The sequence below is a fragment of the Chiloscyllium plagiosum genome, chromosome 40, assembly GCF_004010195.1.
Source record: "Chiloscyllium plagiosum isolate BGI_BamShark_2017 chromosome 40, ASM401019v2, whole genome shotgun sequence".
Lineage (NCBI taxonomy): Eukaryota > Metazoa > Chordata > Chondrichthyes > Orectolobiformes > Hemiscylliidae > Chiloscyllium > Chiloscyllium plagiosum.
Window position 1 is genome coordinate 12224470 of NC_057749.1, and position 14874 is coordinate 12239343.

The 14874-nt window shown below is 44.6% G+C and overlaps 1 protein-coding gene across 4 annotated transcripts in view; it reads right to left on the minus strand.

Moving 5' to 3' along the window:
- Positions 1-14874, minus strand: part of otud7a (OTU deubiquitinase 7A) — a 216497-nt gene that overhangs the window by 141641 nt on the left and 59982 nt on the right. For 2 of the 4 annotated variants that reach the window (XM_043680342.1, XM_043680339.1), the window contains exon 1: positions 9247-9361. The exons of 1 other annotated variant lie outside the window; for it this stretch is intronic. The gene's annotated coding sequence lies outside the window, so the exon portion shown is untranslated. Of the gene's footprint in view, positions 1-9105; positions 9178-9246; positions 9362-14874 lie in introns of those variants that run through there. One more of the 4 variants, XM_043680341.1, reaches the window with a different exon arrangement.

Below are 14874 nucleotides of genomic sequence, written 5' to 3' on the forward strand. Positions count from 1 at the left end.
CACTGTTGAATGCAGATTACAAAATTCTGTCAAAGGTAATCGCCAACCGGGTCAGGTCTGCTCTAGGGTCGGTGATTCACCCTGACCAAACCTGTGCTGTACTGGGCAGGAAGATCACTGAGAGTCTCGCACTCCTCAGGGATACGATCGCCTATGTGCAGGACAGAGGGTTGGACACCTGCCTGATCAGCCTGGACCAGGATATCACACACGTATATGAGAGATGTTCTCTCCAAAATGGGCTTTGGGGAGGGAATCTGCAATTGGATCAGACTGCTCTACACCAACATTGTCAGTGCAGTCTCAATCAACGGGTGGGAATCAGATAGCTTCCCAGTCAGATCTGGAGTCAGGCAGGGCTGCCCCCTCTCTCCTGTTTTGTGTGTGTGCTGCACAGAGCCATTTGCCGAGTCCATCAGGAAGGATGCGAGCCTGAGAGGGGTGACTATTCCTGGCAGCGGGGGCCTGCAGGTTAAGGCCTCTCTGTACATGGATGACGTCGCCATTTTCTGCTCGGATCCGCTGTCCGTGCGCAGACTCATGTGCATTTGTGACCAGTTCGAACGGGCCTCGGGTCCAAGGTAAACCGAGGCAAGAACGAGGCCATGCTCGTCGGGAACTGGGCCGACCAATCCTCGATCCCCTTCACCGTCAGGACCGACCACCTGAAGGTGCTGGGTATTTGGTTCGGAGGGGCTGGGGCGTGCGCCAAGTCTTGGGAGGAGCGTATCAGCAAAGTGAGGCAGAAACTGGGCAGATGGAAGCTACTGTCGCTCTTCATCGCGGGAAAAAACCTGGTCATCAGGTGTGAGGCACTGTCATTGCTATTATAAAGATCTGGGCAACGGGGGAAAAAATACACCCAATGCCACCCTCACCCTGATGGCCACCTTTGTGTGTGGCTGCATCAAGCTGTGCGTGGATCCCCGGTACGCAAACACCAAGTGTCACTACGTACTGAGGTTCTACCTGTCGAGGTTCGTCCCGAGCAGCGCCGTGACGCGGGACTCCGTGCTCTACAGTCTGTTCCCCGGGACGCACACCGAGACGAACATCAACTGTGCCTGGAGGATCATCAACTCGGTGAAGGACGCTCTCTGGGTGGTCCGAAACCTGCTGATCTTCCAGCTGAAGGAGTTGACCCCGACTGAGTGTTGCAGACTGGCACAATCCATGTGGGACGCGCTGAAGCTTGGGGCAGCTGCCGCCAAGGCACGGTGGGGAAAGACCACTGTGTAAAGTCTGCCTGCCTAACGAAGAACAAGGGGCCCATGCAGTCATTTGGGCTCTGCTGACGCCTCAGCTAATCAAATGGGCATATGATTGAAAAATGTACAGACCTGTATAGAAATGATAAATTCTGATCTCTGTATGTACATGTTTACATATACATGGCATGACCAACTGTACAGACCATCAAATTATTTTATGAATAAAGTATATTTTTGAAATAAAAAAAATCATAACACTGAAGGCCAGAGGCCTAGTCCAGGAGAGTGCGACGAGTGTGGATAGTGTGCATTCTTGGTGGCACAGACTCGATGGGCTAAGAAATCTCTATTGCATTCTATGATTCACGTATCCTTGTGCTTTGTTCACATTATCTACGCTGCTATTAATCCAAGATGGAGGACAGGAAAACTTTCTGGCTGTAACAGCTGCTCCTTTGAGGTACTTTTAGGTGCTGGACGTGATTTCCTCGAATTCCAGGAGCACCAATTACTGTTTTATATGCTGTTGCATTGTTTTGGAACTTAGGAGAAAAAGGAAGTCAAAACAACAGTTTTAAAAGGGAGAAGAACAGACAAAAAGGAAGCACATGGTGAGGTCAGTGCAGGAGAGAGAGAGAAAGAAAAAAACTGGCACTGCCTTTGCTGTTTGAATTCATGAACCGCTGGACATTGGAGTGCATCCGGGAAAATTAATAAACAGTGAAATTCACAACTGATCTTGGAGGAACTATTGGGTGAAGTTCACAACACAGAAGCAGATAAGTGTATTGTTGTTTCAAGTGTGACCTACAGAAAGGCTGCAATAGTGGGCAGAGTGGGTTCTTTCTTGATTATATGTTTTTGGAGATATATCTCTTGATTAAACTTAAAATATAAGCCATAACTATTAACTTAACCTGGGGCAGAGTTTGTAGAAGAATAAGACGGTGTTATTTTCTGGGTCTGTAGATTGTGAAGAAGCAAAAATGGCCTTTAGTAGAGTGAAATGTGCTTCTTGTCAGATTTGGGAGTTTAAAGAGAGTTTAAGGGTTACTGCGGATTATATCGGCCATAAATACTGTTGGTTGCGAATCTTATCAGATCGAATGGATCGATTGGAGAGACAGTTAGAAGCAATGAGAAATTTGCAACAACAACAGTATGTGATGGATGGCAATTATAGGAATGGGGGAAAAGTCTCAGATACAGTCACATAGATGGGTTAACTTCAGGAAAGGTAAGAGTGGTAGGCAGCTCGTGCAGGAGTCTTTTATGGCTATACCCATTTCAAACAATTATGCTGTTTTGGAAAATGTAGATGGGGAATGGATTTTCAGGGGAACGTAGCACGAACAGCCAAGTTTCTGGTATTGAGACTGGCTCTAATGCAATGAGGGGTTCCAAGAGATCAATTCTATTTGGTGATTCTCTGGTCCGAGATATAGACAGACGTTTCTGTGGCCAATAGCGAAACATCAGAAGGGTGTGTTGCTTCCCTGGTGCCAGGATCAAGGATGTCTCCGAGAAGGTGCAGAGTGTTCTCACGGGGGAGAGGGGCCAGCAAGAGGTCATTGTCCACATTGGAACCAACGATATAGGAAGGGAAAAGGTTGAGAGTCTGAAGGGAGATTACAGAAAGTTAGGCAGGAATTTAAAAACGAGGTCCTCGAGAGTAGTAATATCTGGATTACTCCCAGTGCTACGAGCTAGTGAGGGCAGGAATAGGAGGATACAGCAGATGAATGCATTGCTGAGGTGGTGATGTATCGAAGAAGGATTCACATTTTTGGATCATTGGAATCTCTTTTGGGGTAGAAGTGACCTGCACAAGAAGGACGGATTGCATCTAAATTGGAAGGGGGCTAAAATACTGGCAGGGAAATTTGCTGGAGCTGCTCGGAAGCATTTAAACTGTTAAGGTGGGGGGGTGGGACCCAGGGAGAGGAAAGAGGTCAATCTGAGACTGATACAGTTGAGAACAGAAGCAAATCAAACAGACAGGGCAGGCAGAGACAAGGTAGGACTAATAAACTGCATTTATTTCAATGCAAGAGGCCTAACAGGGAAGGCAGATGAACTCAGGGCATAGTTAGGAACATGGGACTGGGGATATCATAGCAATTACAGAAACATGGCTCAGGGATGGGCAGGACTGGCAGCTTAATGTTTCGGGGTACAAATGCTACTGGAAGAATAGAAAGGGAGACAAGAGAGGAGGGGACGTGGCACTTTTGATAAGGGATAGCATTACAGCTGTGCTGAGGGAGGATATTCCTGGAAATACATCCGGAGAAATTATTTGGGTGGAACTGAGAAATAAGAAAGGGATGATCACATAATTGGGATTGTATTATAGACCCCCTAAACAGTCAGAGGGAAATTGAGAAACAAATTTGTAAGGAGATCTCAGCTATCTGTAAGAATAATAGGGTAGTTATGGTAGGGGATTTTAACTTTCCAAACATAGACTGGGTCTGCCATAGTGTTAAGGCTTTAGATGGAGAGGAATTTGTTAAGTGTGTACAAGAAAGTTTTCTGACTCAGTATGTACCTACTAGAGAAGGTGTAAAACTTGACCACCTCTTGGGAAATAAGGCAGGGCAGGTGACTGAGGTGTCAGTGGGGGAGCACTTTGGGGCCAGCCACCATAATTCTATTAGATTTAAAATAGTGATGGAAAAGGATAGACCAGATCTAAAAGTTGAAGTTCTAAATTGGAGAAAGGCCAATTTTGATGGTATTAGGAAAGAACTTTCGAAAGCTGATTGGGGGCAGATGTTCACACTTAAAGGTACGACTGGAAAATGGGAAGCCTTCAAAAATTCGATAACGAGAATCCAGAGAAAGTATATTCCTGTTTGGGTGAAAGGAAAGGCTGGTTGGTATAGGGAATGCTGAATGACTAAAAAAATTGAGAGTTTGGTTAAGAAAAAGAAGGAAGCATATGTAAGGTATAGACAGGATGGATCAAGTGAATCCTTAGGAGAGTATAAAGGCAGTAGGAGTATACAGAAGAGGGAAATCAGGAGGGCAAAAAGGGGACACGAGATAGCTTTGGCAAATAGAATTAAGGAGAATCCAAAGGGTTTTTACAATTACGTTAAGGATGAAAGGGTAACTAGAGAGAAAATAGGGCCCCTCAAAGATCAGGAGAAAGTGAGGACTGCAGATGCTGGAGATCAGAGCTGAAAATGTGTTGCTGGAAAAGCGCAGCAGGTCAGGCAGCATCCAAGGAGCAGGAGAATCGACGTTTCAGGCATGAGCCTTCCCGAAACGTCGATTCTCCTGCTCCTTGGATGCTGCCTGACCTGTTGCGCTTTTCCAGCAACACATTTTCACCCCACAAAGATCAGCAAAGCTGCCTTTGTGTGGAGCCGCAGAAAATGGGGGAGATACTAAACGAGTATTTTGCATCAGTATTTACTGTGGAAAAGGATATGGAAGATGTAAACTGTAGGGAAATAGATGGTGACATCTTGTAAAATGTCCAAATTACAGAGGAGGAAGTCTCTGGATGTCTCAAAATGCATAAAAGGTGGATAAATCATCAGGACCTGATCAGGTGTACCCTAGAACTCAATACTCTGACCAATAAAGGAAAGCATACCAAACGTCTTCTTCACTAGGGTAGCGAAGGTGGCATTTGGTATGCTTTCCTTTCTTTGTCAGAGTATTGAGTACAGGAGTTGGGAGGTCATGTTGCGGATGTCCAGGACATTGGTTAGGCCACTGTTGGAATATTGCTTGCAATTCTGGTGTCCTTCCTATCGGAAAGATGCTGTGAAACTTGAAAGGGTTCAGAAAAGATTTACAAGGATGTTGCCAGGGTTGGAGGATTTGAGCTATAGGGAGAGGTTGAACAGGCTGGGGCATCGGAGGCTGAGGGGTGACCTTACAGAGGTTTACAAAATTATGAGGAGCATGTATAGTGTAAATAGACAAAGTCTTTTCCTTGGCGCTGGGGAGTCAAGAACTAGAGGGCATAGGTTTAGGGTGAGTGGGGAAAGATATAAAGAGAAAGTGGTGGAGGCTGGTACAATTGCAACATTTAGAGGCATTTGGATGTGTATATGAATAGGAAGGGTTTGGAGGGATATGGGCCAGGTGCTGGCAGGTGGGACGAGATGGAGTTGGGATATCTGGTCGGCAAGGACGGGTTGGATCGACGGGTCTGTTTCCATGCAGTACATCTCTATGACTCTATCATTACTCCTAACTCCTAGAAGATTTTTTGAAATTTTTTGCCGATGGGATGTGAACTAGGCTAGATTGCAGGCTAGGAATGTGTTGCTGGAAAAGCGCAGCAGGTCACGCAGCATCCAGGGAACAGGAGAATCGACGTTTCGGGCATAAGCCCTTCTTCAGGAATGAGGAAAGTTTGTCCAGCAGGCTAAGATAAAAGGTAGGGAGGAGGGACTTGGGGGAGGGGCAGGAGGAGGTGCAAGACTTGCGCCCACACCTCCCCCCTCAACTCCCAAGGCCCCAAAGGAAACTTCCATATCCGCCACAGATTCACCTGTACCTCCACACACATCATCTATTGCATCCTCTGCACCCGATGTAGCCTCCTCTATATTGGGGAGGCAGGCCGGCTACTTGCGGAGCGTTTCAGAGAACACCTCTTGGACACCCGGACCAACCAACCCAACCACCCTGTAGCCCAACATTTCAATTCCCCCTCCCACTCCACCAAGCATATGCAGGTCTTTGGACTCCTCCATCATCAGACCACAGCGAAACGACGGTTGGAGGAATTCCACCTATCACATTTCCGACGCCCCTCCCCCAAGTCCCTCCTCCCTACCTTTTATCTTAGCCTGCTGGACACACTTTCCTCATTCCTGAAGAAGGGCTTATGCCCGAAACGTCGATTCTCCTGTTCCCTGGATGCTGCCTGACCTGCTGCGCTTTTCCAGCAACACATTTCCAGCTCTGATCTTCAGCATCTGCAGACCTCACTTTCTCCTCATAGATTGCAGGCTAGACCAGCATTTATATCCATCCTTAATTTCCATGAAGAATGCGGCAGCAAGCTGCCTTCTGAAACACAGAAGTCCTTAAAGTGTAAAAACACCCCGCAGTGCTTTGGGGAAGGTGCGCCAGAATTTTGACTGAGTGACTGTGAAGGAGTAGTGATATATTTCCAAGAACAATGAGCACCTTGGAGGGGAACCTGCAGGTGGTGTTCCCATGTATCTCCTGCTCTTGTCCTACTAAGCATTAGAGGTCAGGAGTTTAGGATGCGCTGCAGAGGAGTCGTGATGAGTTACTGCATTTTGGTTAATTTGATTTATTTATTGCCACAGAGAAAAGTGTTCTAAAGTGTCGCCATTCCGGCACCATTTTAAAACATTGAAAAATAAACCAAAACAGAATATAAAGGCAGAAAAATAAAAGAAAGTGTTCAACTTTACAGTCCTTCTTGTTAGGTGCTCTGCAACAGGCAGTGGGCATTGTAACTATGCATGAGTCCGTTTTGCCACGCCACCACTGCCAGAACCAAAGTTGCCACTCTTCAGCACCATCTCGCCTCCACCAACACCCTCACAACTGAGTCCTCACTGGACCTCACCAATACAGATGCCACAATGCTGCTCAGTAGCACGCCAGACAAAACTTGACTTTATCCCTGCAATTCCACTTCGAGCCCACCTCGCCGATGCAGCCGCTGATAATGTCACCGGGTCTCACATGGGGCACAAACTCACTTCTACCTCCATGACTCTGTGCTGGAAGCAGACACCACCAGGAACCCAAACTCACGTCTGCCATAGCAGGCATGAGTCAGCACCAGGACCACCTCCTGCCAATGTCATCACTGCAACCAAGCTCTTCATCAAGTAGTAAAATAAAGAGAGTGAGAGAAACAGAGAGAAAAAAAAAGAGAAAAGAAAAGCAGATGGACCAAACAAGCCCCAGGCTCAAAAGCCCTACTCCACCGAAGATTTTCTTGATGTAAACACAAACCATTCCTCACCCCTGCTTTTATATAGTTAACTATGTCTCAAACTGGTCATTCTCCACAATGCAACATATATGGTCACTAAGACACTCAGGATCGACAGAAAGAGACAACTATGAGCAAACAAAAATACCCTGGATTTTCCAGTGCTGGTGAGAGTCTATGTCAACTTAAACTCTTCCATATAAACATGCAGATCATACTGCAAACCTCAGAAACAGAATATATTACTACCTAATCTAGTGATATTTTGGTCCTGCAAAAAAAAAGTTCATTGTATTGTTTACGTAGTAAATGGAGAGGTTACATTCAGTAGTAAAAATAGATTTTCGTCTGTACAATGAATACTATCTAGGTGCTAATACATGCATTTATAAAGAGTTGAACACAAGGTTCATAGACATCCTTGAAATTAATGGGTCAAAGCTATTCCATTGATAAATGCTCTAGATTAGGTTAGATTACTTAGTGTGGAAACAGACCCTTCGGCCCAACAAGTCCACATCAACCCTCCGAAGAACAACCCACCAGACCCATTCCCCTACATTTACCTAACACTACAGGCAATTTAGCGTGGCCAATTCACCTAACCTGCATATCTTTGGACTGTGGGAGGAAACCGGAGCACCCGGAGGAAACCACGCAGACACGGCGAGAATGTGCAAATTCCACAGAGTGAGTGCAAGCTGTTCTACTTAAAAACTCCTTTAGTTCATATACCTACCATTATACTGAATTGTCTATTTGAACAAAAAGACAAAATTATGAAACAGTGCACACAATTTGACATAGCTAAGTGTGATACAAGTTAACCACAATCAAAACATGCAGTATGAACTTGGTAGATCATAGTAGATTAACAGCATCATGTATGACAATGTAATCTGCCCTTGTAGCCAAACAAACCTTTCGTCAGGAACCTATGTTTCTAATATTGCAAGCCCAAAATATTCCATAATGAAGAAAATACAAATCAGTAAACACAGTACGCCCAAGTCATAACTATCAAATCAAATGGAAGATGGTACCAGATTAAAACAAAAACAGACAGCAATTCAGGAAATACAACGAGATCTGCATGTAATTCAGGATCTGCATGTAATAAATACATAACATACTGTCATACAGGCATTGCTGTAAACTTTGGTTGAATGCTTCTGCTGGATTTGGCACAATGATGTTTTTATACATAGATTATATTTTATTGCTGAAGACCTAGGGCACAGCATTTCAACAGACTACATCAATTCCATATAATGTTGGTGATTTCCAAACTGAAGAAAAATATGAAATAATTTTATGTCTATTAAACCAAATTGTATGGATTACTCTGAATTTTAGATTAAGACAATTCAGTTACCTCAATAAAATTCACAACTACGCTAATTCTTAAGACCGAAGGTATAATTAGAACATTGATATCAAGGAAACATTCAATGCTTGTATGACATCACCGAAAAGCATCTTAATCAGAACTGCAGCAAAATCTCTAACTTAATCTGAATTTTAAAAACTGTCATTTTAATACTTCCAGTACCAGAATTAAAACACCGCCAGTTACTATCAGCAATTAAAGTAAAATTCACATTAAATAAGCAGTAAAATGCCTAACAACAGAAGATAAATGCAATGAGTGAAATACTTTGGCAGAATAACAGCAATAAAAAGCTTTAGCCTTTCATCCTCAGAATTAATGTACAGTATATTGAAAGACCAGGCTTTAGAATTTCAACAGTAAGCAATTATCCTTTAATTAACCCACACACGAGCTTCGGATGCCATTTTATCCGACAGAGATTTTCACAAAAAAGGCATTTAGCTGAAAATGTTTAAACACAAAATAAGAAAAATAAAACCTTCCGTCCTACCTAATTGTATAACCTTGACATTACCAAGGGACTAAAACGAAATAGCCAAAAAATAAAGACTGACCTGTTTTCATGAAGATAAATGATCGGGGAAAATATGATAAAATAAAAAATTCAAATTCATTGCACCAGACCAAAAGAACACTGCCAGAAGTCATGCCGTAGACTGAGAGTGAAAAATTCATTTGGGGTATTTAGCTCTTACCTCAGTTTATTGCTATGCAGCTACAAATCGGTTTAATAGGGACCGTTGTGTTATGCTGTTTCTTTCACAATTCACCTCAGTGGCTGTCCCCCGCAAACGGACGCACTCTGACTGCGCGCGCAGCCTACCAGCACCGCCTAATTCGCACTGTCACTCAAGGTTAGCCACGCCCCGGCGGCCCAAGAGAAGTCCACACAAGCTCCGCCCCCTTCTCACGCGTCACCTCGCCACGGCAATAAACCACGCCCCCTCCACACGGACCCGCCCCCTCCACCGATTCCATCGAACATTCATCCCAGTACCAGGCGTTACTCAAATTCCTTCAGTGACAGAGCCACATGAGGTAGCCATCGTTGGCTATTCGGCAGTCTCAGAATAATTCAATGAATTTAAACTTAATTTAAATAAAACGGTCCGCAGCTGAAGAATGTAGGGATTTGAACTGCTGTTACGCCATTCCTGATGAAGGGCTTTTGCCCGAAACGTCGATTTTCCTGCTCGGATGCTGCCTGACCTGCTGTGCTTTTCCACCACCACTCTAATCTAGACTCTGATTTCCAGCATCTGCAGTCCTCATTTTTGCCCATTTGCCTGCCCATGGGCGGCACGGTGGCTCAGTGGTTAGCACTGCTGCCTCACAGCGCCAGAGACCCGGGTTCAATTCCCGCCTCAGGCGACTGACTGTGTGGAGTTTGCACGTTCTCCCCGTGTCTGCGTGGGTTTCCTCCGGGTGCTCTGGTTTCCTCCCACAGTCCAAAGATGTGCAGGTCAGGTGAATTGGCCATGCTAAATTGCCCGTAGTGTTAGGTAAAGGGGTAAATGTAGGAGTGTGGGTGGGTTGCGCTTCGGCGGGTCGGTGTGGACTTGTTGGGCCGAAGGGCCTGTTTCCACACTGTAATTAATCTAATTACAGAGTGGAAACTGTTGTCACCTTAACCACAGAAATTTGTAAAGAAATAAAATTCCCTCAGCACTGACCCCCATAACAGGGCAGCACTCCCGAAGTACTGACAAAAAGCTAGTGTTTTCAAATAAACCTGTTGGACTACAACCTGGCATCATGTGACTTCTGACTTTGTCCTCCCCAATCCAACACCAGCACCTCCAATCACGATTAAAATAACTACAGAGAAGCTGGTATCCTGTCACCATGTCACCCTTTGTTTACACGTGAAAAATCCTTAACACTTAGTCCAGCTCCCATCGACTCAGTTCTCAGACTGGCAGAATGTCTAATGTTCCTCTTTTTTATCTGTCAGCCAGGGCTCCCTGATCAGACTGGATTAACAGCCCCAAGTAGGAAATGCATATTCTATGAGGTCCATCTGGATCACCATGTTACAAGCACTACATTGATCCTCCAACAGTGCAGTGTTCCCCGTACATGGGGTTATGGAGATAAGGCAGGAACTGATGAAGGATGATCAGCCATGATCATATTGATGGTGGTGCAGGCTCGAAGGGCAGAATGGCCTACTCCTGCACCTATTGTCTATTGTACCGACTCACTAACAGTGCAGCACTCTGCCATGCAGAACCTCCAACAATGCAGGAGTCCTTCAGTACGGACAGTGTCACAGTGCACTGCTCCCACTGTACTGATCCTTTGAAAATGTGGTACCCTCTCAGTATTAACCCTCCAATGGTGCGGCACTCCTTCAGTAGTCAAGAGTAGCTTTATTTGTCATTTCTACCACATTCAACTGATACAGTAAAAAAAAGAGACAGCGTTCCTCCAGGACCAAGGTGCTACATGGACAGCACAAACTACATGATCATACGCAGGGCAGCATAAAGGGCATAAGCAGTGCAAAACATGTAAGCACATTAATTCTTGAAAAGTCAAGACAATAGGCACAGTGGTGTAAAAAGATTATGGTGTAGTAAAAGAATGATAATTAATAAAACATTGGTCCAGCAGCAATTTGAAGTCATGCAAAGAGTTTCAGCTGGAATACAGTGTTAAGGAGCCTAATGGCCTGGGGGAAGAAACTATTGCAGTCTGGCCATGAGAGACCGAATGCTCCGGCATCTTCTGTCAGATGGCAAGAAGAAGAAGAGTTTGAGTGAGGGATGTGTGGGGTCTTCCACAATGCTCTTAACCTTTTGGATACAGCATGTGGTGTAAATGCCTGTAACAAGGGAAGAGAGACCCTGATTATCTTCTCAGCTGTCCTCACTATCCGTTGTATGGTCTTACGATCCAAGACAGTGCAATTCAGCAACCAGGCAGTGATGGAGCAGGAGAAAGTGAGGTCTGCAGATGCTGGAGATCAAAGTTGAAACTTTATTGCTGGAACAGCACAGCAGGTCAGGCAGCATCCAGGGAACAGGAGATTCGACGTTTCGGGCACAGGCCCTTCTTCAGGAATGAGCAGAGAGGAAACAGAATCCCCAAGTGGAAAATGAAGTGTTGTTCTTTGAACTTGCGTTAAGGAACACTGCAACAGATCTGGGACAGAAATGTTGGTGTAGGAACACAGTGGTGTGTTGAAGTGGAGGCAGTGGGAAACTCTGGGTCATGTTTTACAGACAGAGTGTAGGTGTTCAGCAAAGCGGTCATCAAATCTGTGTTTCATCTCCCCCGATATACAGGAGACCACATTCTGAGCAGTGAATGAAATAAATGAGTTGAGAGAAGTGCAGGTAAGCTGCTGCTTCACCTGGAAGGTGTGCCTGAGGCCTTGGATACTGAGGTTGGAGGAAGTAAATCGGCAAGTAAGTCACCTTGTGCAAGACCAACCCCTTCCCACAAACGTCACTTCAATATATTACCACCTTTCCTGAGCTGTTAACAGTTCTGATGAAGAATCGCCAGACTCGAAATATTATCTTGCTTTCAAAGAACACAGAACATTACAGCACAGTCCAGGCTCTCTGACCCTCAATGTTGTGCTGACCTGTGAAACCAGCCTGAAGCTGAACTAACCTGCATTGTTGCATTATCATCCATATGTTTATCCAATGGCCATTTAAAAAGACATTAAAGTCGGTGAGTCTACTACAGTTGCAGGCAGGGAGTTTCACGCCATTACTACTCTCTGAGTAAAGAAACTACCCCTCTGACATCTGTCCTATATCTATCACCGCTCAATTTAAAGCTATGTCCTCTCATGCTAGCCATCACTATCCGAGGAAAACGTCTCTCTCTGCTAACACTATCTAATCCTCTGATCATCTTTCACATCTCTATTAAGTCACCTCTCAACCTCTTCCTTCTAACGAAAACAGCCTCAGGTCACTCAGTCTTTCCTCAGAAGACCTTCCTTCCATACCAGACAATATCCTCATAAATCTCCTCTGCATCTTTTCCAAAACTTACACATCCTTCCTATAATGTGGTAACCAGAACTGTACGCAATACTCCAAGTGCGGCCACACCATAGTTTCCTACAGCTGCAACATAACCCCATGGTTCATATGCCTTCTTAACAATCCTATTAACCTGGGTGGCAACTTTCAGGGATCTATGTACATGGACACGGAGATCTTTCTGCTCATCCACACTGCAAGAACCTTACCATTACCCCAGTACTCTGTATTACTGTTACTTCTTCCAAAATGAATCACCTCACACTTTTCTGCATTAAACTCCATTTGCCACCTTTCAGCCCAACTCTGCAGCTTATCTATGTCCCTCTGTAAGCAGCAATATCCTTCAGCACTGTCCACAGCTCGACCGACCTTAGAGTCATTTGTAAATTTACTAACCCATCCTTCTACGCCATCATCCAGGTCATGTATAAAAATGACAAACAGCAGTGGCCCCTAAACAGATCCTTATGGTATACCACTAATAACTGAACACCAGGATGAACATTTGCCACCACCACTCTCTGTCTTCTTTCAGCTAACCAATTTCTGATTCATACCACTAAATCACCCTCAATCCCATACCTCCATATTTACTGCAACAGCTTACCATGGGGAACCTTATCAAACGCTTTACTGAAATCCATGTACACCACATCAACCACTATACCCTCATTCATCTTCTCAACCATCTCAATAAGCTTTGCGAGGCACGACCTGCCCTTCACAAAACTGTGTTGACTATCCCTAATCAAATTGTTCCTTTCTAGTTAATAATAAATCCTATATCTTATAATTCTTTCCAGCACTTTACCCACAACTGAAGTAAGGCTCACTGCTCTATAATTACCAAAGTTGTCTCTACTCCCCTTCTTGAACAAGGGGACAACATTTGCTATCTTCCAGTCTTCTGGCACAATTTCTGTCGACAATGACGACATAAAGATCAAAGCCAAATGTTCTGCAATCTCCTTCCTGGCTTCCCAGAGAATCTGAGGATAAATCACATCCGGCCCAGGGGACTTATCTATTTTCACACTTTCCAGAATTGCTAACACCTCCTCCTTACGAACCTCAGTCCCATCTCATCTAATAGCCTGTACCTCAGTGTTCTCCTCAACAACATTGTCTCTTTCCAGTGTAAATACTAATGAAAAATATTCATTTAGCACCTCTCCTATCTCCTCGGACTCCAAGCACAAATTCCCACTCCTGTCCTTTCTTCTCACAGATGCTACCATATCAGCAGAGTCTCTGCAGAAATTTCTGTTTTGTTTCCAATCTCCAGCATTCGCTGTTGTGTTTTAATTCCCAAATGAGCCTGACTTTACAAGCAAATGTGACTGACTGAGTTCCAGCTGACAAAGAGGGAAGGAGCAGAAAAGCTGGGTGACTGGTTGGCCAATAAAATCTGAGTGCTTTGCTGAAGCATGCAAATATTTTTCAAAGCACAACATCTGTCAGACAAATAAGTCATTTGTTTAATCTCCGCAAAGAACTATTCAATGCTGATGGCTTGTGAAGGCTTATGATGCTGGGAGCTTAGCTTCAGTAATGTGTGTAAGATCCTTTCATTGTTCTAAATACCTACAGTGTGGCTGTTAGAAGATGCAGCTTGTGGGCTGTTACATCCACATTTCTGTCAAGTCCTAATGATATGTTAAAAGCCAAAAGAACTGCGGCTGCTGTAAATCAGAAACAAAAACAGAAATTGTTGGAGAGACTCTGCTGGTATGGTAGCATCTGTGGGTTCTGAGGCTCAGTCGACCCAAAACGTTTCTCTTCACAGATGCTGCCAGCTCTAATGCTATGTTCTAGGTTCAGTTACAGAAAGCAAGCAAGCAGGCTCTTGCTCAAAGTTTTCTCCGCCTCTCGTTCCTTTACCTCATAAAGGATAAAGCTGGATGGGATGCTGAGACATTTTCTTATTTGGTGAGGGATCCACTGGGAATGATAACTAAGCAGAGATACTTGCCATGTGTTCAGTGTGTCGGTCTCTGCTGTCTGCTTTGCCTGGAGCTGCTGCTTCCATTATGCGCCTGGGACCCATGATTTTCATCGCAACTCACTCTGTGATTATCTTTTTGAATTGAGACTCAACAGCATTTGGCAAGATTTAACAATGTTACTCAGGGCTGGCAACACAGAAACAAAGTTAAAAATCAGACAACACTAGGTTATAGTTCAACAGATTTATCAGCTACCTGATGAAGGAGCAGTGCTCCGGAAGCTAGTGCTTCCAAATAAACCTGTTGGACTATAACCTAGTGTTGTCAGATTTTTAACTTTGCCCACCTTAGTCCAACACCGGCACCT